General features: G+C 46.5%; 1 protein-coding gene across 11 annotated transcripts in view; it reads left to right on the plus strand.

Moving 5' to 3' along the window:
• Window positions 1-22,248, plus strand: part of ZNF536 (zinc finger protein 536) — a 493,271-nt gene that overhangs the window by 37,091 nt on the left and 433,932 nt on the right. For 9 of the 11 annotated variants that reach the window (XM_058424647.1, XM_058424646.1, XM_058424648.1 and 6 more), the window contains exon 2: window positions 21,958-22,027. The exons of the other annotated variants lie outside the window; for them this stretch is intronic. The gene's annotated coding sequence lies outside the window, so the exon portion shown is untranslated. The remainder of the gene's footprint in view (window positions 1-21,957; window positions 22,028-22,248) is intronic. 11 annotated transcript variants of the gene reach the window in all.

Consider the following 22,248-nt stretch of genomic DNA (forward strand, 5'->3'; position numbering starts at 1 on the left):
ATGGTGGTGTTTCATCAAAGAAAAACTCCACTAACCCATAAAAGACAAATAAGAACACAGAGTCTGGTGCTCCTCTGTTGGCAGGAGACTCCAGGTGAGAGGCTGAGCCTGCCTGGCTGGTCTCCTCATTGTCCTCTCTTCCTCCTTTTCTGTGGCGGCTGCCCAGGACATAGGTCCTCCAGGTGCAGGTGGGAAGGGACAGTCATGGAGCTGTACCACTGAGTTTCCCTGAGGCATCTGCATGACAAGCGCTTGTACCTTGTAACTCTGGGCTGATGCACGGATCAAAGCATGGGGCTTGTGCTGACTCAGAGGCCACCTTCCTTGGTGCCTGATGGCAGTCTTTACTCCCATATTTCAAGGCTGTGGGTTTTAGGGACTGACAGATGGGCAGCAAGGCAGCTCTGTGCTTCCTGAAGTCAGTTATGCCACTGCCCCTGTGTGTGCTGCCCCAGGAAGGGAGGGCTCATCCGTGCTTGGAGGCTTGGAGATGCAACATGGACTTCTCTTGCTGATGTTCATGGAGTGCTATGGCATCCTTGGGTGGCCAGGTGGTCAGAGGGACCTGGGTGGCTGGTGGAGAGTGAGGGGCAACAGTGTCACCTCCCTGCAATGGTGGGGACATAGGGGGACCTCACCCTCAGGGAGGGACTGCCTGACTCTGCAATGCCCACACTGCCTCCTTGTTTGTGTCCCAGTGGCAGGTGGGGGCTGGTTACCTCAATATTTGGGACTTTCTGAGGACGCCTCCAAGGAGGATGAGATATAATTTCTGCCCTCATGGAATTTGCAACATAAATGGAGAGCCAAGGCCAACCCTCCTGGGAATGACCTGTGCAAGGCAGGGGTGCTAGGGCACCAAGCCTGTCAGGTGCGGGTGCTCAGCGACAGGAAGTTCAGGGTGATAGAGAACTCCACAGTGTGGACAGGCATGAGGGAGGATGTCCTGGTGTCCCCTAGGTGAGCAAAGGCAGTGAGCCCCGAGAAGGAGGTGGGAGGAGGGCTGCTTGGTGGGAGCAGCATGGTGCAGCTGTGAGACCCCAGGATGCAGCACAGTGCATAGCAAACAGTACATGCTCAATAAATATTTGTTAAACTGAACTGAATGGGACCAGAGCTTTGGTTGCTTATGTGGATGCCAGGGCTGGTCTGTAGCATAATGATTTTGGAAAGCATTTACCGGGTCCCTGCCCTGTCTTGGATTCTGGAACTCGGAGCCCCTACAGAAGCCATGCTCCAGTGCCATCACCCACGGAGCTGGCAGCAGAACCCACTGGGACCAGATTCCCTGGCATCTCCCAGGGACCATCCCCCCGGCCAGCTCCTTTTATTAACTCAGTGTTGAAGGAGCTGCCCATTGCTGAGGAAGGATGGAAATTAAAAATAACGGAGTGCGTGCGTGTCTGTGAAGGTGACGATATAAAGGTAATGCCACTATGAAAGGCGGTATCATTCGCAACTCAGCGACTCCAATCTTCTGTGCGTTTTGGCCTTTTCTGAATCGCTGTGCCACTCAGCCCCAAGTCAAAAATTTGTTTACACTAATCAGATTTTCAGCTACTCATTCTGTTGCAAGAAGAAGTTAAGTTGTGTGTGTGTGTGTGCACGCATGTGTGTATTTCATACATTTATGGGTTAAAATCAGACCCCGCGTTTCCATTGTTTTCTATCTCTAAGTTAAAAGCTTTTCCCTGAATCTCTCCTGATGCATCTCTCTAGAAAGAAACTCCCAGACTGGGCTAGGCTGAAATTTAAACACACACACACACACACACACACACACACACACACACCCCCTACACACACGCATTTCAGAGTACACTGAAAAACTGCAAGAGAAAATAAGAAATCCAGCAACAGGAAAGGAACTTTCAGTTTTCACTTCCAAGTTTGGCAGCCTGGTGAACTTGAAAGGTTAGCTATGAATAAGCATAATCAGATCTTTCTTTTTGTCCATATTTAATTCAAATGAGACAGCTCTGTGTTGACTTCTAATACAGAAAGGCCACCCACCATGGTGGCGCTCCCAGCCAATGAAGCCGGCTGGTGAAAGCTTTCTTAAATGGTGCTAATCAGCCCGGAGAGGCCTGCCCTCTATCCCCATCAGTATTCTATAATTCAGATGTGCTGATAACCTGAAATTGAATGTGTCAGGATGCAGACATGTGAAGGGAAGAGGGAACTCCAGGCTAGAGGAGCCGGGTGGCTGGGAGACAATGCTGTGGGGGAGGGGGTTTCACACCCTCCCCTGATCCCCCCAGGCCCCCGCCCCCCGCAGTTGTGCCTCTGTGTGTGTGTGTGTGTATGTGTGTGTATTCGTGTGCACGCATGTGTGTGTGTTATTGTTCAGGGCCAGAGACAAAATGGAAGGTTTCAAGTTCTGAAATATTTATAGGAAAGCTTTGGATTTTGTATATGTTAAATGAATCAACAGACATTTTGGCTGCTAAGGGGTGAATGGTAATTTGTGATTAATTTTTTTTGAAGCCAAGGCTATTTTAAAACCTTTCTCCCACTTTCTCATATAAGAGACAGACAGACACACACACACCCACCCCAGTCTGGTGAGCACGTCTCACAGGGAAGTTTAACAAAAGAGTCGCTATTGTCACTGTCCCAGCCGGCAGCAGTGCAGCTGAGGGTCAGTTGCTATTTCTATTTTAAACCTTGATTTTTGCAAAGTTTGTCTTTTGACTGTTCTCATTCTAATCAGGCTTAGTTAGGGGATCCGCTCCAAGCTCCACACCAGGCTGTGAGGACAGAGAAGGATAAACCGGGGGGATTAAACAAAAAGTTCTACTCTGTCAATAGTCGTGTGTGTGTGTGTGTGTGTGTGTGTGTGTGTGTGTGTGTGTGAGAGAGAGAGAGAGAGAGAGAGAGAGAGATTCGTTGACCAACACTCATCTCGCAGCTATTTCTTTAATTTCAAAGAAAGTGCAGTTTGTTACAGAGCTCTGACTTCTGTGAGCTGGTGCCTTTGACTTTGCATGTGATTCATTGGGTGGGCCTTCAGGGTGCTAGCTCTTCAGTCTCCCCCTTGTGCCCCATGACTTTATGTCCCTCGAAGACAGGGGAACAGTAGCTCCAGCCCCAGTCGTGTCTTCAGTCCCTCAGTCCAGCCCAAACATTTCCCAAATGCTCGGGTGCAATCCTCTGCCAGCCTCTGCTGCTGCCAGGAGCCCAGCCCTCTTCAACTTTGCTGGTTGATGTCTTGATCAGCTTGGAAGCCGCCTGATTTCTGCATCTTCCCCCATGTGCTCTTCCAACCTCCCGCTCCTGCAGGTCAGGAGGGACCTTTCCTTCTGCAGGTCTCCCTTCATCAGAGCATCTGTCACTCCATCCTGGTTTAGAGACACCTGCATGCCTGCATACCTCTTGTGTGTCCTACTGTGTGATGTGTCTGAGGCACCTTGTTCACCCCACACCTCCCTCTGCACAGAAATGGGCAGGTGCTGGGGAGATGCACTCAGGAAGGGGCTGAATTGCCTGTGGTCCCTGCTCAGGGCTCGCCATATTCAGAGGAAAGGATAGTGAGGGGAGACAGGCTGGGACTAGGCAGGATAGTGGAGATATAGAAGCTGCCTTTTTTCATCATGTTTCCAGCTGGTATCACCTTGTCATCTCCCACTCAGTCCAGGCTGGCTGTAGGGACACAGGTCTGCCCTCCCAATCAAGTGGGCACTCTTTTCTTCAGAGCTCATAGATTTTCTTCCTAAGAGACTGCTCTGTCAAAGGGTAAGAAGAAGGTCCCAGGTTTTTGTTTCTCTTTTCTTTTTTTTTTGAGAGACAGGGCCTTGATCTGTCATCCAGGCTGGAGTGCAATGGTGTGATCATGGCTCACTGCAGCCACGACCTCCTGGGCTCATGAGATCCTCCAGCCTCAGCCTCCCAAGTAGCTAGAACTACAGGCACATACCAACACGGCTGGCTAAATATTTTTAGAGACAGGGTCTTGCTTTGTTGCCCAGGCTGGAGTGCAGAGGCACAATCACAGCTCACTGCAGCCTTGAATTCCTGGGCTCAAGCAATCCTCCCATCTCAGCCTCCCAAGTAGGTGAGACTACAGCCACGAGCCACCATGCCTGGCTAATTTTTAATTTTTTTTTGTAGAGAGGGGTTCTCGCTTTGTTTCCCAGGTTGGTCTCAAACTCCTGGGCTCCAGTGATTCTCCTGCATCAGCCTCCCAAGGTGCTGGGATTACAGGCATGAGTCACCACCCGGCCAAGGTAACTTCTCATCTCCATCCCCATCACGGTCAGACTGATTGGCACCATGTGGCCTGTCATCCAGAAAGACCAAGAATTCTTCCCTGTGGTTTGGACCCAGTGGTGGCTTCCCCAAGGGAACGGTTGGCATGTGTTTAATTATTCATTCGTGTTCTCGTCTGTATCTCTCTGCTCCTTGATTGTTTTGTCTTTCCCTAAAAATATTTATTTGAAATTCTGTGATCAAAGACTGAAAAACAAAATAGAGCAGGATATTAAAATGAAATTTTTTAAGGAGGTTGGAATGTCAAGATCATTTTTATTAGAAAAGTTTACAAGATGAAGCCACGAATTATTTACGTAAACTTCATATATCAAGCATAATACTCCCAACTGTGCTTTTGGTGAGTGATATTGGCTGGCAGAACTTGGATTTAAAATACCTTCTACTTAAGGCAGGAAGAATGCATTTTAATTAAAATTAACGGATTTTTTTCTTGATCATATTTTAACACACACATACGCACTCACACACATCTGTGTTCAGAATTGATAAAGAAAGAACTCTGGTTAAATAATCCACTTTTGTCTGACAACGGAATCCGTTATAGAGGTGCAAATATGCAGAAAGCTATTTGGAAATGCATCCTAGTAGTTGTCAGGTTTTATTATGCAGGAAGGTGTCATGTTTGTTACGAAGCTGAGTGCAGATGGCAGAGTGGAAGAAATGGATCACTAATTTTAACAATGATTAATGAACAGAGATAGAAAATGAATTACATTGGACTATCGGAGGCAAGAAATATTTTTGTGAAAATTTTGACTCATCTGCTGTGCTGTTCTCTGCAAATTATTTTCAGAAATTCTATATGTTGTCAACAGTTGACTGCATTTTCCATTACTGTCTATTTCTGTTCTTAAGTACTTTTGTGTTATTAGAGATACATAATTTCAAAATACCAATACATTCCTGATTACTTAGAGAAAATATATGTAACAGTGTGACTGTTCCATAGACACTAGCCATAAAAGTCCTGTTTTATAATAATCTTTCATTCTTCCTCATTTTATCACTACATTAGGAATGTTTGAGAAAAAGAAAAGGGGGGGGGACTCTTCTAGCACACGCAGAATAAAGGAAAAATAGAGCGAAGGTAGGAATAAAAATGTGGTCTTGGTGGCTTATTGTGGTGCTGAGCTGCTACCAACCCTGTCTATCTTTGCGTCCCCTGCCTGGCATCATGGGAGGGAGGGGCCAACTCCTTCTCTGGTGTTACCCTCTGCCATTCATGGCGCACCCCGTCCTGTCCTCTGTGGGTGAGGCTTCAGGCATCTCCTGACTCCCTGTCTGCCTTCAGACACAGGGAGTATCACCAGTTCATGAAGTTGTCCCAGCGATTATTTTTTCCTCTGTTGGACCCTTCCTTACTTTAGTTCTTTCTCTCTGCTCCAATAACCCTGGTATTGATAGGGAATTTTCACAGTGCTTTGCGAGTCTCGCTTTCTTTTTCAGCCTATCAGCAACTGAGTGTGTATGTGTGTGTGTGTGACAGAGACACACACACACAGAAAGAGAGAGAGAGAGAGATCTGCAAAGGAATACAGCTTATTTGTTTATGATATCTGTTCTTGGCAGGAGGCACACCTATATGATTTCTCATATGGAAAAAATGGATAGTGATTTTCTTTCTTCCATCTTCCTCCCCCCACCTCCCTGCCTTTCTCTCCCCCCTCATCCTCCCCTCACCCCAGATATATTAACCGCATTAAATATATTGACTTCAGGGCTTCTCATTTTCCTGAGATCCTTTGCAATAGAGAAATGATCTACTAGTGTTTAGATCCTGCATTGTAATTGGTAGGCACTTAATTTCACTCATTAGGACCCACTTTAGTGGTGACATGAGTACATTTCATAGTTAGTAAATTTCAGGATTCTTACTATTGCTGGACCACCCAATCAGACCTCAGCTGTGCATCTGTGGTCAGTGCTATTAGTCCACCTCTCATCCCATCACTATTTAATACTTGGCTTGGATGTTAATTTGAATTAAAACTTTACCTATATAAGGGTATAGTCCTGGTGTGGTTTTGACAACTCCCCATTCTTTCCCCAAGAAGGATTCCCTCAAGACAAGATGGCAGGGTGCTTCTCCACCCTCCCAGGGAGTGCTGGCTCTCTAGAACCCTGACATTTGCGTAGGGTGAAGCTGCCTCCTGAGAACTGCCTGGTGTCTGAACAAATGGACGATCTATAACGACTTCCTTCTCCTACAAACGAGCTTTCCAAGTTTTCAACTTGACTGTTTTATTTATGCTCTTGACCTGTAAAAACAAGCAGGCTGTTTAAAAAGCAAAAAGTACTTCCCATGATTAGAGTACTTAGAGTTGAAATAAATTGGAGAATGAAGCGAACATGGAAAATGTTCGCCGCTTCAGTGGAAAATGTCGTGGGGGTTTTCCTTCTTGAGCATGTTCTGTGCTTCTGCAAGCCGGAACTCCCCAATCTCGCTGGCCTTAGGGTCCCCAAGAACGGATTCCTGTGTCTTCCCCTTTTCTTGCTTTTAGGTAGTGGAATTATCTTAGTGAACATTTAAAACCTGTTTGTGAATGGTTCTAAGTCAAGTAGTTTGCATATAATTATGGTCCTGATGGGAAAACACTTTGGAAAAACAACTAGTGATACAATGCAAGTCCTGCTCAGGTTACATAGCATATGCTAAACACTGAGGAAACACTCCAGGTCTTTAGTGAACAAGGTAGGGGAAGGCTCCAGGGAGCCAATTTAGAATGTGACTTAAGGCAAGCGTGGCTTTTTGTGTCTCTTTCTTTTGGCGAGTGTGTTGAGTAGCGGTGGTCCCTGGAACTCCGCAGGAACCCTGCCACCCTCCTGGGGAGGCCGCCCTGCACACATCTGTACGAGGTGGGTGTCCGGAGAGGAGCAGGTTGAACATGAGGACTCAGTGGGAGACTCTGGGTGAGCAAGGCTTGGTGGAGACAGTGGTCACTGGGCTGGTGCTCAACGGGAAGTTGCACCAGGGATAATTTAATGGTGTGGGATGTAGAGGGAGAGTTACGCACAGGCAGGGAGGGGGAGAGAATCCTACAATTTGTGGATGGAGAGATCAGGAGGAATGAAAAAGAAACTGTAGATGATCCACTTAAGAGACAAGTGATTCCTAAATATAGAACTGTCTTTATGATTCATGGTTGGGGTTGCTTTTGAGGCAGTAAGTCAGGTGGATTATCTATAGGAATAAATTGAGGGTACTTGAGATTTCGACATTTGGGTCTAAACCCCAGGAAACACGTTGGTGTTCAGGTTACGTTCCTCCTCCTACTATGAATATCTTCTGGCTATTTAACCTGAGTGTGTTCATGCCTGTGTAAATTTGGCTCCTGGCCTGTGTTTGTACTAGGTTGGTCCCCTGCTTCTGCTTGTACGAATGAAGATGCCACAGCCCAGTGTGTGTGCGGCCTTCCCACTGCCATTCCCAGAGGCAGCTGGCACCCATGTTGCACCCGAACAGGAGCCAAAGGCAGTCGCGCTTCTAGCTGGTTCCAGTTTTCAGAGACAGCACTGTTTATTTTTCCACAATCGTTACTGGGTTTTTGTTTTGGTTGTGATCACCGTTATATCCCTCTGAACTAACTCATCCAATCAGAACTGGAGAGAAAAATGATTTGAAAAATCATTTAAAAATACCTACTTCTAAGGCGAATTCATCCAAGTGATCAGATAGGTGCACACACCCCCACACTCATTTGGCCACAACTGCTGGTCTGTTCCAGGGCCTATGTGTTTGATATGGTGACAACTATGTGTGAAAACATAAGACCCACCTGCCGACAATTCTTTGTGGATACAGATCTCTAGGCACGTCCCCGGAGTGCACCTTTTTCGCCTGCCAACCCCTGGAGTATACATTGAAGTGAAGCTGAGTTGAGTAATTGTAATGCTATGGCCTATAGCATGAACTGAAGAAAATTCAGGATGTCTGTCATCCTTCTATTACCTCAGGTAAATAACTGATTGACCTTTTTGGGGCTCTGATACTTTACTAATCAGAACCTGAAATCTGTATAACAACACTTCATTTACTTGATAGACAAAAGAACAATTGCACTTGAAGTAATGTGATTTCTAAATAGACACTGCCTGTCAAAAATAAATGCATTAGAAGTAAAATGTAGCTCAAGGAGACAATTAGCAAACAGAGGTGACACCGTAAACAGGTGCACCCATTATTCCCAAAGCTTGTGGCAATATATTCGCGTCTTTTAGAGTGATGGAAGATCATGTGACGGTTTGGTGAATTATCTATCGGTATCATCTGACTGATGAAGCCCGCTGCTGTTGCAGAACATTTAAAAATGCATCTCACAAATTACATGGTAGCTGGGAAAAATGCAGGTTTTTTTTTTTTTTTTTAAAGAACAATGCTTTTCTAAAGCTATGTGCTAGCATACGTAATTTTTTCTTTAAAAGGATGGAGACCATTTCATTATGCTGGTTATACAGTCGGTTAAGGTTGTGCAAATTCATTACAATGTTTGTTAATGTATAAAACATTTTCCATTCTGGTTTCAGTGACATTGGATTTTTTTTTTTTTATAATGTGCCGTTTCTGAAACATCTGCCATCCCCTTGTTACCTGTGGGCAGAGGAGAGAGAATGCACTCTTTCTAAGAATGTTTAGAAAATCTTTTCCAAAATGGGAAGGCTTGGGAGATAAGAGGGAAAGGACAGCTTTTTCTGTGAATGTTAGGTTGGAATTTTCTGGGATAGGAACTTTACCATGCAATAGGCAAAGAGGGGCTGTCAGCGCCTGCTCAATATGCCAGGAGAGGAAAGGCCTGGCTTCCTGGGGGTCTTTCTGTGCCCTGTGTTTGCACACCCTGTACTGAGCTGCCTGCAGAGTACATGCTTCTGGAAGCTCTCCCTGTTTTTTTTTTTTTTTTTTGCTAAAGCATGAGAGATGCTTGAGGGACTTATCATTTTGGCAGTTACTATTTCTTCTTGTTGCTATATAATCACAGGAAAACAGTATGAAATATTTTATGTGACCTCCAAATTCATCTGCCCTTGACTTTTCTCAGCCCTTCTCCAGAATAACCAGTAGCTGGAGCTAAAGCTGATATGGATTTAGGGGTCAAGTTCACCAGGATAGCTGTATTTTGATCACACCCTCTGCCCAGATAGAGAAATGAGCAAAACCCCACCATTCTCTCGCCACGTTCCCAGCAGCCTCCACGTTCCTGCTAGTTTCTAGCTGGGGAGGTGGCTCATATCCATCTTCACACTTCCGTCTGGTCTCTCATACATCACGGCACTTTTTGAAGCATCCAAGTTTCTGTCTTGGAGACTGAAGAAGTAAGAGTCTCCACTTGTGAGAGTAACCACCTTGTGAGGTGGAAACAGTTGGAAGAGCTCCTTGCTCTGTGTGTCCTAGGAGACAGACCCCAGGAAGTGGCTGTAGGCCTGACTGACCGAGGCTTTCCTCCAGAGACACAAGTCTGTGCATTTTGTGAATTAAAACAACAAGAGTACCAACAACCCCTGCACAGAAATAAGAAACTGGCGGAATGAGGTCTCCAGCCTTTGGGATCTGTGTCGTTGAAAGCCAAGAGCACTTCTTGAAGAGCTGCCCAAGTAGCCTCTCTGGGAATTTTTTGGACATCAGCTCATCAGAGAAGTGGCGGCCAGAAGGCTTCTGAAGGATCCCAAATCTCTAAGCACTGGAGAGATTTCCTGATTTGCAGAAGTGGAAGTACTCCAGCTAGGGAAGAGGGGTTCACTGGGTTTCCTCAAAGCTGTTCTTTCCTCTTTTCTTTTTTTTTCTTTGTAAATTAATAGATAGGTAAAGTTCCTATCCCAGAACTTCGTAAATTGTTTTTTGAGCAGTCTTAAGTATCCAATAAAATTGAGCAGGAAGTACAGAGTTCCCATGTATCTCCTGCCCCCTCCCCATTAAAAGACATTTTAGTTGTTTCCACCTTTCCTCTGCTATTAAATTTGTGTTAGTGTGGTACTTTTGTTATGATTGTTGAACCAATATTGATACATTATTATGAATGAAAATTCATAGTTTATATTCAGGCTCACTCTTTGTGTTGGACATTTTATGGGTTTTGACAACTGTATTATGACTTGTGTCCATCATTACAGTATCATACATAGTGGTTTCACTGCCCTAAAAATCCCCTGAGCTCCACTCCCTCTAACCCCTGAACCTCTGGCAACCACTGGTCTTTTTCCTGTCTCCCTTGTTTAGCCTTTCCCAGAATGTCCTGTATTTGGATTCGTATGACATGTAGTCTTTTAACATCAGCTTCTTTCACTTAGAAATATGCATTTAAATTTTCTCCATGTCTTTTCATGGTTAGATACCTCATTTCTTTTTATTGCTGAATAATATTCCATTATATGGATGTACCACAATCGAGCTATTCACCTCTTAAAAGACATCTTTGTTGCTTCCAAGTTTGGGCAATTGTGTGATTCATAATAACATTCAATAAACATTCTGCTATAAACATTCATGTGCATTTTTTTTAAATTTTTTACTTTTTAAGAGACAGGGTCTTGCTTTATTGCCCAGGCTGGAGTGCAGCAGCACAATCATAGCTCACTGCAGCCTCGACCTCCCAGGCTGAAGCAATCATCCTGCCTCAGCATCTTGACTGCAGGTGTGCATCACCACACCTGGCTAATTTTAAAATTTTTTGTAGAGACAGGGTCTCACTATGTTGCCGAGAATGGTCTTAAACTCCTAGGATCAAGCGATCCTCCTGCCTCGACCTTCTGAAGTGCTGGGATTATAGGCATGAACCACTGCACCTGGCCATGCAGAGTGTGTGTGTGTGTGTGTGTGTGTGTGTGTGTGTGTGTGTGTGTATACGTAAGTTTCCACTCATTTGTATAAATATCAAGGAGCATGATTGCTGGATTGCTTGATAAGACAATATTTAGCCTTGTAAGAGACTACCAAACTGTCTTCCCACGTGGCTTTCACCTAGCAGTGAATGAGAGTTCCTGTTGCTCCATGTCCTCCTCAGCATTTGATGTTGTCAGTGTTTTGAATTTTAGCTGTTGTGATAGGGGTGTAGTGGTATTTAATTTTTGTTTGAATTTGCAAGTCCCTGGTGACATAGATGTTGAGCATCTTTTCATATGCTTATTTGCTGTCCGTATATCTTCTTTGGGGACGTATCTGTTCAGATCTTTTGCCCATTTTTAAATTGGGCTGTTTGTTTCTTACTGTTGAGTTTTAAGAGTTCTTTGCATATTTCAGATACCAGTCCTTTATCAGATATGTGTTTTGCAAAAACTTTCTCCAATGTGTAGCTTGTCTTTTCATTCTCTTAACCCTTTCTGTTCTTAACACTTGTGGAAACTAAGCTACTTTAGCCAGTGGCTTATATTTTTATGTGGCTAAGCAGCATCTATTTGTATTTGAAACCTGAGGTTTTGAGAAATTTGAAGTCAAAGATACACATGATGTATGTTCTTAACTATGTTCATGAATACATATACATGTACACGTGTTCATTAACACATATATGCATGCATATATGTGCAAGAATGGAAAGAAATGCACCAAAATATCAACAGCCATTATATCAGTTAATAGAATTATGGATTATTATTTTCCTCATTTAATATCTTGTATATTCCAAATTTTCTACAAATGAGCATATATAACTTGAATAACCAATTTTAAAAAGTAAAAAGTAAATGAGATTAAACAAAAAGTGACCCCTGTAAAGGAGATACCAAGATAGTTCAGTTAGAAGTGGTATAACTTTCATTTCGACTTCAGAGAAGATCAGTGGGACCAACGTTTCAAGTGATACCCATGATAATACGTGTTCTCTAAAAACCTGCTTCAGAAAACAAGCACATTTTTAGTATGACCAAATTTGACTGTCGAAATGCCAGATTATTTTGCTAAGCTCAGAATCTGCACTGCACAATAGGAATATAGTGCAAACCACAAGTGCAAGTCATGCATGCATTTTCGAATTTTCTAATAGCCACATTATATTTTGTTTAATTCAGTATATCCACAATATTATCATTTCAACACATAAAAAGTATAAGGAATATTAATGAGACATTTTCCATTCTTCCAAATGCAATTTGTAGTTTACACTCACAGAGCATCTCAATTTGGACTGGCCAGATTTCAAGTGCTCAGTTGCCACGTGTGGCCAGTGGCTACCAGCTTGGACAGTGCAGTTCTATGTGATGGCAGAATGTATCTTTTTTCTTTCCAACTTTTATTTTAGGTTCAAGGGGGTACATGGGCTGGCTTGTTACATGGGTAAGTTGTGTGTCACGGAGGTTTGGTGTATAGACCATTTCATCACCCAGGTAATCAGCATGACACCTGCTAGATGTCTGAACATTCGAGTGATATTTATCAAGCAGAATATCAGCACAGCAAGCAGCATTACCTCTAGTAGCACAGGTGGAACAGAAAACAAATCTCTAGTTTCCAGTTATTTTACATCTCTTCTTCAAGATGCATTATTTCATAGATACCTTGGGATTTGATGATGCTATGAAGTACTTTCTGTAAAGCGATACGTACGTTGAGTTCATGTGGTGATACGCTCTATTAGAAAGCCTTTATAATTTTCTGGATTTTTCCCTGTTTGCATCATTCCATCTCTGGGGGCCAGAATTGTCTTAGTTTTGTTGTCCTGTTGAGTCTTGAGCTGAGTGGGGTCTTCATCCTTGTGGATAGGGTGAGAGATGCAGGGCAAAGACATCGGGTGGAGTGAGGTTCAGGGAGAGCCTGCCAGGCACTGACTGCTGGAGAACATGGCCTCTGGGGGAGCTGGGGGACTCCATCCTGAGTGTGGTTAGGCTCTGGAAATCCACCAGCTTGGCAGCTTGTTAGCCGGTGCTCCCTGGCCTTATAGAAAATGCCTGCATCTAGTTTGCACTTCTTACCCTAAGAACACTGACCTACAGGGTGACTTCTCCTTCCTCACCTTGTCGTGGGTCAGAACCACCCAACTTGGGCTGGGGAGTAGGAATCCAGGTGCAGAATGGTGCCAAGCTCTGTGCGTGCTCCTGAGGACACGGCCATGGGGGCCACTGGCTGTGTCTGACCGGTGGACATCAGGCAGACTTGACTGCCCTGAAGATGAGGCTCCCCGAGGCTGTAGGGAAGAGATGCTGTTGCCTTGCGTTGGGGCACAGTGTGTTTGAGTGGCTCACGGCATGGGTCATGGAATCAGTCTGCTGAGATTCACACCCTGGGTCCCCGTCTCCTGAGCTCTTAACCTCAGACACAGAACTTTGGGGCTGGTGCCTCAGTTTTTCATCAATAAATGATAATACCCACCTCATAGGATGGATGCAAGGATGAAGTGAGATTGCGTGTCAATGCTTGGAACTCTGGGTGGCACATGGTAAATGCTAATTTTCATTCTTATTGAATTCAAGAATGGTCAGTCAATGAACAAAGCCCTCAGAAGGGGTGTGTGTGTGTGTGTGTGTGTGTGTGTAAATACATACTGGCTGCTTCCTGGACTACATTTCTTTATTGGCCCAAGTGTTCCTATCTCTTGCACTATCAACCTGCACTGAATCACCGGCAAGAGTATCTCCCCTCTCCCTTCACTTTCCCTCTCTCCTTTCTTCCTTCTCAGGGCTGTTTTGACTATGAATTAATTGTAGGTTTGGGGACTTGCAAGCAATAATCAAAGCCAATAAACTTCAAAAGGATGGGGAGGACCAGGGCCACCGGGGGAGTGCAGGGAGCCGACTGGAGCTCTTGGTGGCTGCGGGTTGGGGTGGTGGGGGCTTTCTATGTTTCTTCAAAGGGGACACCAAGTGTTTCAGATTGTCACTTAAAAGCTAGATGCAAAACTTTGGAAATCTGGTGAGAGGTGACGGTTTCCAAAACAGCTATTTTTATCTTTTGCCAGCAAGCATGAGCCCAGTGGAACGGAGAGTTAAACTTGGAATTTCTTGGCAAGGGTTAATAATCAATGTAGATCTCCTAACAAAGGAGATGCTGCCTTATTATACTGGGAAAGTTTTTTTTCTTAACTGTCAGTGAAGCAGTACTAATTATTACTCCAGTGTAAATGAGGTCATTTCCTATTAAGAGAACAAAATGCTCAGCCCTGCCTTGCCAATTCATACCAACTATTTTTCACACATACTCAGCTTTTTAGTTTTTTTTAAATTTTGATAAAATCCGTTCATTTGTATTAGAAAAGTGTAAACCATCGCCATAATAGTTGCCCGTGATTACCCAGATGAGCTTTTGTAATGTGTGGGTTGTTTGAATACCATGTGTTAGCTATGGAACAATTAGGCAGCTGAATGGATCTTTAAAACAATCAGATACTTTTATCTCACTGAAAAAATACATTCCTTGGATGTGTACTGTTAAACCGTAAATTCCGGCGAACATTAAGCTCACATCACCAGGAGAACTTTCGGATATATGTTGATCAAGGACACAAAGACATCCAAATATCTTGTCTTCATGTTTTCGTTTTTTTTTTTTTTTATGCAAGCAAAAAGATTTAAGGAATATTGTAGCAAACAAAGGGTAATTGTTTTAGCCCAGATGTTGCTTTTGCACAACAAGCAGGTTACAATGTTCCCACAGAGCTGATGAGCCCAATCAGGGAAATGATTAAAAATTGATTTTGTCCCTGTAATTACAGTATGTAAACTACTTAGCTTGGATTGCAAAGGAAGTGATTTTCTAATTACGTATATACTCTGGTGTCTAATGATTGGTTTTTTGAAGTAATGAAGAGAGAGCACTAACGACTCCTTGGTGTTCTGTTGTTTAAGAAAGACCATCTTTAGAGTAAGCGGCAACAGACAAAGAGTTTAAATTGAATTTTCAACACTGTTGATGTGCACATGGATTTGTTTATTAAAGAGACAGGGGTGTAATTTGATTGGCTCTGAGCATCTTGGCTTTTTTTCATGCTAAAGCATGTAAAAATACATGCACGGGGCAGGCGAGCTGATGAGAGGAAGCCTCTCCACTCCTCTTTTATCATCCCCGAGCCTGGTCCGATATTGTAGGGTCTCAGGTTTCTGTGAGCGTCTGATGTCTGTGTATCCTGAAAGCATTTAGATCGAACAGGTATCAAATAGCTTCTCCATCAAAGTTACCTTTGTTTTAAAATGAAAGAAGAGGCTTCCTTTGGAAGCCTGTCTGGGCAGCCCTACGCACTCTGTGTTATAATATTTCAGCCGTGTCGTATGATGCTGGGCTCTGTGTCAGGGTGGCAACTGCTGCCCACCTCCAACATGCAACGTGTGAATGCTCACACGTGCACACATACATGCACATACCCACGCACACATTCATACAGGTGCTACCACCTGTGCGCGGAGGCCTGATGGCAGCATGTCCGTTGTGGGACCCTGTGGAGTGGGCTGATGGGTTTTGAGAAAGACCTTGCCAAGTTTCTAGTGCTTGTCCTCCTCTTTGAGACACATTGCGGCTGTTGAATAACAGCTCAGGCACCTGCTCTGGAGGAAGTTAGCAGAGGGTGACCATTTCTCCGTCGGTATGTCATGCCCTCTGGGAGGAGGGTGGTGGCTTCAGCGTGACCCCGACAGCAAGAACCTTGTGGGCGGTGCTGTCTTCAGCAGAACTCAACTCACCTCTCTCTGGGCCCTGTCCTCTCCTACGCAGGCTTTGTGCTGGTGACTTGGGACCCGATGTTTTGAAATGTAGGTTTTATTATTATTCGGATATGGTGTGGCCAACAGGGCAGGAGAAAACTGAGATTGAAGGGACAGTTTGTTACTCACAGTTCCCAAGAGGAAGACATGCCATGCCACGTGGGGGCCACATGGAGAAGCACCGGGGTTCCTGGGAGGCAGAAGGCGAGAGGGGAGAAGACGACAAGAGCCTTTATTGTAGCTTCCCAGGGAAAGGCAAGGCAAGGCAGGGCTGGGAGGGTTTGAATTGGCTTGTTTGAGTGGTTTCCACAGGCATGGACCATGGGGGTTGCTTCTAGTTGTCTGGTTTCTGGCTGTGGGCGATTAGGGCAGGAGGATAGTGGCCCCAAGTGGGGGGCCCTGTGAGAGCCCAGTAAAGGTGGTGTTGGTGGTGTGGTTTGGACTGGCTGTTTTATATATGAAAGGAGCTCCCAGGGAGTCATTTGCCAACTCTAGAAATGCTAGAAATGGGCTAGCTTTGGGCAGGGCAGTCTTTCTGGGGCCAGCAAGGCCCCAAGATGTCAGAGCATCAGAACCTTTTGGTGAACACACCTGGGCCCTGGGCTGAGGCTGGTTTGGGAGCTGGTTCCCTGTGCCCCCAGGGTCCTGGGCCAGGGTGAATGTGGCTGACTCAGGGCTCTCCTTACTCTTGGTGTTCTACTTGGCAGGTCTCACCGCTTCGTCGTGGAACACATCCCGAATATGCCTGCCTTTCCCTGGCACTGCTCTCTCTCCAACTCGCACCAGATCCTCGCCTACTTACACACCTGCAGCAGCCTCCCCCATGGGTCCCCCTGCCTCCTCTCTGACCCCCTCTTGTCTGCTCCTTCCATAGCAGGCATACAGTGCAAATAGATCATGTTTTTCCTGTGCCCAAAATCCACCAGTGGCTCAGGATAAAACCTTTCCCAACTAGGTATGTGGATCCTAAAAAGCTTATCTTCTTCCATTCTCCCACTCGCTATCCATACCCAGGCCGCAGGGAATGTCTCGGTGCTCCTTGAATGCACCATCTCCATCTGACCTCAGGGCCTTTGCACTTGCTGTTCACTCTTCCTGTACCGCCATTCCCCGCATTCTTGCAGGGCTCACTCTCTTACTTTATTCCGGTCCCTTGCCAGATGTTGCTTCCTTAGAGAGGTCTTCTCTGATTGTCACTGTCATTTCCTCCAGCTTTATTATCTTCTTAGAGATTGTCATTTGCTGGCATATTTTACTTTTGTCTTTCATTTGAATCTGGTCTCGGAAACATGAGCTCCACACAGGTGGACACGATGTTTATCACTGGATCCCCAGAAATAGAATAGAGCCTGACTGCAGGGGTGCTGGGTGGATAATGGTTGAGTGAGTGGCTGATTCTCTGAGGCTCCTCCCCGGGAGCTTTCCACACCAGGACCCCCTTCCTGTTGGAAATCTGTAGCAACAATGGGTGTGTCATCTGGGGCCATGTTCATCCCCCAGGGTTCTCTGAGAAAGAGAGAATCACTCAGTGCTTGGAGCAAAACTTCCAGATCCGGCTGCAGGAGCTGCGGTTTTTTGGTAGGGTCCTTGTTGCTAGTGGAACTTGAGAATATCAAGCTCTGGGCTAGGAGGAGGTCTCAGAACCATGGGAGGGAATTTGCTAGCACCCAGGGAGTGCACACTGGAGAAGACACCCTGTGTACCTTGGGACGCGGAGAGCCTGCTCTTGGTAGAGGAGGTTCCGAGGCATTGCTTAGGAGCCAATGCACTGAAGTGTCATCTGCAGGGAGACTTAGTTGGGCACCCAGCTGTTTCCCCTCTGGAGCTCTAAACCATGTCCTTCCCTGGGCAGAGGGCCGAAGGAGCCGGACTGGCTTTCTTTCCAAATCCTCCTTGCCCAAATCTTTTCTGGAGGAAAGTAGTTTCCCTGGCTCCCAATTGCCACTCACTCAGATGCCTCCGCAGACAGCCCCTGCTCCTGCTGCCAGACCTCTCAGTGACCCATCCGGGGAAGGGCCATCCTGTGTCTCCCCAGGAATACACTCCACCTCCTGCAGGAGAGAATGGAACATGGGCCAGGAGGGGAAATTGAAGCAGCCCTCGCACCTTTCCTCCCATCCACCTGCCTCGCCTCCATCTGTCCATCTGCACTTTCATCCTTCCATCCGCCTCGCCTCCATCCTTCCATCTGCACTTTCGCCCTTCCATCCACCCCTTTTCTTTCATCCTCTCTTCCACCTTCAGACCCACTCTTTCCTCCTGCCCTCCTTACTTTTGTTTTCCCTCCCCTTCCATTTTTGCATCCATCTTCATCCTTCTGTCCTTCTCTCCTCCCCCTCTACTCTATCTTTCCTCCATCCTTCCATTCCTATCCTCCCGTCTGTCCTCCTTCCATCCTTCTGTCTTAACTTCCCTCCCCTACTCCTTCCCATCCACCCAGGTCCTCCGACAGAGGTCAGGGGCTGGAAGGAGAGTCTGACACCACCCTTTCCCCACGTGCTGGACTGTCCTCTGCATGTGCCCGGGGTTTGCTGTGGCCTCAGTGATGGTGATGTTCATTGCTGATCTCATATCCTCCAAATTGTCTCCGGGGTGGAGACAGGTGTGCACTGCCCACAGGCAGAAAACTCACTGGCCTGGAGGACCGCTCTGTGCTAAACTCAGGGCCCATCTCAGAGCCATGGTGATGCTGGGGGTACCCCATCTCTGCTCACCTCTTGACTGGCCAATCACCCTCTCCCTCAGAGCCCATGAGTCTGAGTCAGGCAGGCTGGGCTTTTGCTCAGGGAGGGTTTCTCTGGCTCCTTCAGAGCTCCTGTGTAGGCAGCTCTGGGAGGATATGGGAGGGAGGAGGGTGCCCCATCCCCTGTGGGGAGCCCGTGTGGCCTCCTGCTTTGGTGGACAGAGGGGCCCGTGCAGGGCTAGCTTGTATGTCTGTGTTCAGCGGGGCTCATTCAGTGAACACGGCTGGGCTGCTGTGTGGGTCCTGCCTTGCCTTTGGAATTCACAGGGGTGGGGGTGTGTGGGCTCGGGGTAGGCCCACCGTGTGTCAGGGTGGGTCAGAGCTGCCGAGGAACCTTCCACTTCCTCGCTTGGTTGGTGTCCCCCATATCTTCCTGTGCTCCCACTTCCCCTTTGAAGTCCCTCTCTGAGAACTTTCCACCCGTCCTCTTGTCTCCCCTTCTTCAGAGAGACCTTGGAAGTACCTCTGGCTCTAGGAAGTCTCCCTTTCTCCCTCCTCACTCCCCAGCACCCTGCATCCCTGCTGTACTCCAGCCAGGGTCCACCCAGGAAATGGCCATTCAGGCTTCCCTTCTTCAGCCCCTGCAAACCTTCTGACTCCCCTTTCTGGAAGTTGCGGCCACTCTGTTGCACTTCTGTGCCCCTTCCTGGCCTCTAGCCGTGTCTCCACCAGGGCCCTGCCTGCACTTGCTTAAGGGCTTGACTCAACTTTGCCCCACTCCCAGTGCCCTGCCTTTGATGCGCTCCTTGTCCTGGCAACCGGGACCTTCACACGATGGGTGGTTTCTGCATCTGATGGGCAGACCTGCTTGGCCCCTGACCTACCCCAGAGGCCCCAGTGCACCACAGGTGCTGGGAAGGGAGTCTCCAAGCCACTGAGTGAACAGGCCTCCTAAGCTCATCCATGTTGCTGGGGAGGGCTGCGTGGGAGCCTTATCTGTGCTTTAAGAGGGAAGCAGGAGCCATCAGTGTACAGTGGGTGGAATTTCAAGCACTGAAATGCACCTGTGGAGGTTCCCTTATTATGATGAGGTGGGGTCTACCCAACGCCCACTTAGTTCATACCATGCTTTTCGTTGCCTTTGCAATCTTCCCCTTCCCACCCCTACTCTGAGTTGCACCAAACTGGGCTCGTGGACAGAGTCTCCTGGGTGGCCCCTCAGCTTGGGGTCCCTGTGGGGGACAGGGCGAGGGGAGGCCACATGTCCAGGCTGCTTCTGGTTATGCCACTGACTGTGTTATCTCTAAATACAAGTCACTTACTTGCACCAAAAGAGCTGTTTCTTTCATTGAGGAAGACAGAATGACTCTGCTGGTGCTTCCCTTCCTCCCCACCCTGCATCACGACAGCATCTGTGGTCAGATGCAGTCACCTTTCCCCGACCCGCAGTGACTGTAACGACATCAGACACCAGGAGCCTCCTCCTGTTTAGACTGGATCAGAAAGGCACAGATGGAACTAACTCGATTTCTTTTCCTAAGGGCCCAATGAGGCTGTACTCGTCGGCTGCACTGCTGGCGTGTTGGGCTAACCTTGCCCACTCAGGTCAGACACCCTTGCATAAGCCCACTAATCCGTTGGGAGAGCGCAGCCTCCAATGTAGCCACGAGGCTTGTGCTGGACCCTTTCATGATTTAGAGTATAGAACCTGAGGGGTTTGTGCCCATCAGTGCCACAGTGCCAACTGCAGGAGACGGTGTTCTGATCAATGGCGTGAAGCTGGACAAACCGGTGTGGGACTTCCCCTGATGAAGCCTCTCTGTGTTCTCCTGTCATTGGAATTTACAGGGCTTCTAAGTGAATGGCCCCTGGAGAATAGTCCTAGAATTTTGCAAGTCATGAGCCTAGATATAAAATCTGAGTGTGTCTCCCATCTCCTACAACCCCCTCCCTAAACATAAGGAGGTCTTAGAGCAAAGCAAATAAGTGTTTTCAGAGCCAGCTGGGTGCTGGGGACCTGTTTAGCTCAGCGGTAGGACAGAACCTTGGAAAGTGTAGCATTGAGCATTTGTTCCTCACTCCTTAGATTTTGAGTGACACGGGAAAAAAAAACAAAAAAAAAATGCAAAAGATCATCTGGTTCAGGGAAGACAGAGAGACAGACAGACAGACACTGAGATGTAATTTCTTTCCATGTTGGAGATGGTTGAGATGTCAGCTTTATGTCTCAGGATAGGCAGGTAGAAATGTGTTTACAGACTGCAGCTTCCCTGTGGCACCCTGAGAAAGTACTTTTCGAGCATGCAGTTAGCAAACACCTTTTTGGTTGCCAGAAATCAGCCTTGGAGTTGAATGAAGTGTTGTAAGCCAGTGGTTCAATCAGTACAAACTTCTTAGGCTGGGGCTGCCACCAGTCCTCCAAATGTATCTTCTGGTTTTCCATGTGCAGAATCAGATTTTCTGAATCCATAGCGAAATTCGACCTCTGTGATCAGAATTTACAACTTCACTTTCAGTAAAATATAATTTATTAAGGGAACTTATGTTTGCCCCATAACATCCCTTCCGTGACATGGCAAAACAAATGAGAATCCGAATTGCACTGGGTGAGGTGTGGGCTGGAGATCACAGGCTGGGGGCTGGCCTTCCTTGATTGCCCCCTAGCCAGCAGCTCTGCAGCCATCATAGATGAACATCCCAGCTTTCCTTCTTGGCCTTTATCACCTCTGCGCATGCTGTAGGAGGTGAGATCACCCATGTGGGACTTGTATCAGTGATAACGCAGAATGAAGAAGTAGAAAATCTCACTGGCTGCTGCTTTCCTGGTCTGGGTTTGGGAGAGAGGACTTTGATGCCAAACACAACATCTCTAAGCCTCAGTCAGTTGCAGATTCCCATTCTGTATCCATTGGCTACAAAACAGGCTTGGCCAGTTGAAATTTGGGTGAAATTTTGGTCTACTGTAGAGGGCTCCATAAATCAGGGAAAAAGCAAGAACCCTTGGGTACTTCTTCACTTTGAGAATTCTAAAGAAGAGAGACAGCGAGAGAGAAAGAGAGAGAGAGGGAGAGAGAGAGCGAGCTCTTATAATATTAGCTCCTATTTCTTCTGTCCCATATAGAGAAGAGAAGAGATGGTTAGAAGTTCTTTTTGTGCAGGTGGTGGTTTCTCACTGAAAACAAGCTGAGGAAATTTGGTTCATTGCAGCAAAGGTCACATAGTTCCCATTTTTTAAATTGCTCAAAAAATTGGGGGCAATGGGGCTATTCAAGGTTTTTAGGCTCTCAACTAACCCAGCAAATTGTTACTTTGGATGAATGCTGTTTATGTGACTTACTGAAGTCGACATGTGGGACATTTACAGTTTCTAACAGGTCTTATTTTTGCAGTTCCTGACCACCACGGCTTTAAGAATATCCTTCAACCAGGAGGGAGATCCATTGCTTTAAGACTTGCCTGGTAAGGACCATCGATTTGTAGTTTGTTGAACTGGTGTCTGTCTGTGAGTTTGTGGGGAAGTCCAGGCTGCCTTCTCTGGGCTGCTGATCCCTATGCAGAGCTATGGAGAAACTTCCAGAGTCACAGGTGTCTGGGAGGTAGCATGGGTTCCATATCTTGTGGGTGGGGTGAACTACAATGTGGAGACATGTTCTTGAGTCTCTGAACAGGTTCCCCCATGA

Source organism: Hylobates moloch, unplaced genomic scaffold (genome assembly GCF_009828535.3).
Source record: "Hylobates moloch isolate HMO894 unplaced genomic scaffold, HMol_V3 SCAFFOLD_12, whole genome shotgun sequence".
Classification (NCBI taxonomy): domain Eukaryota; kingdom Metazoa; phylum Chordata; class Mammalia; order Primates; family Hylobatidae; genus Hylobates; species Hylobates moloch.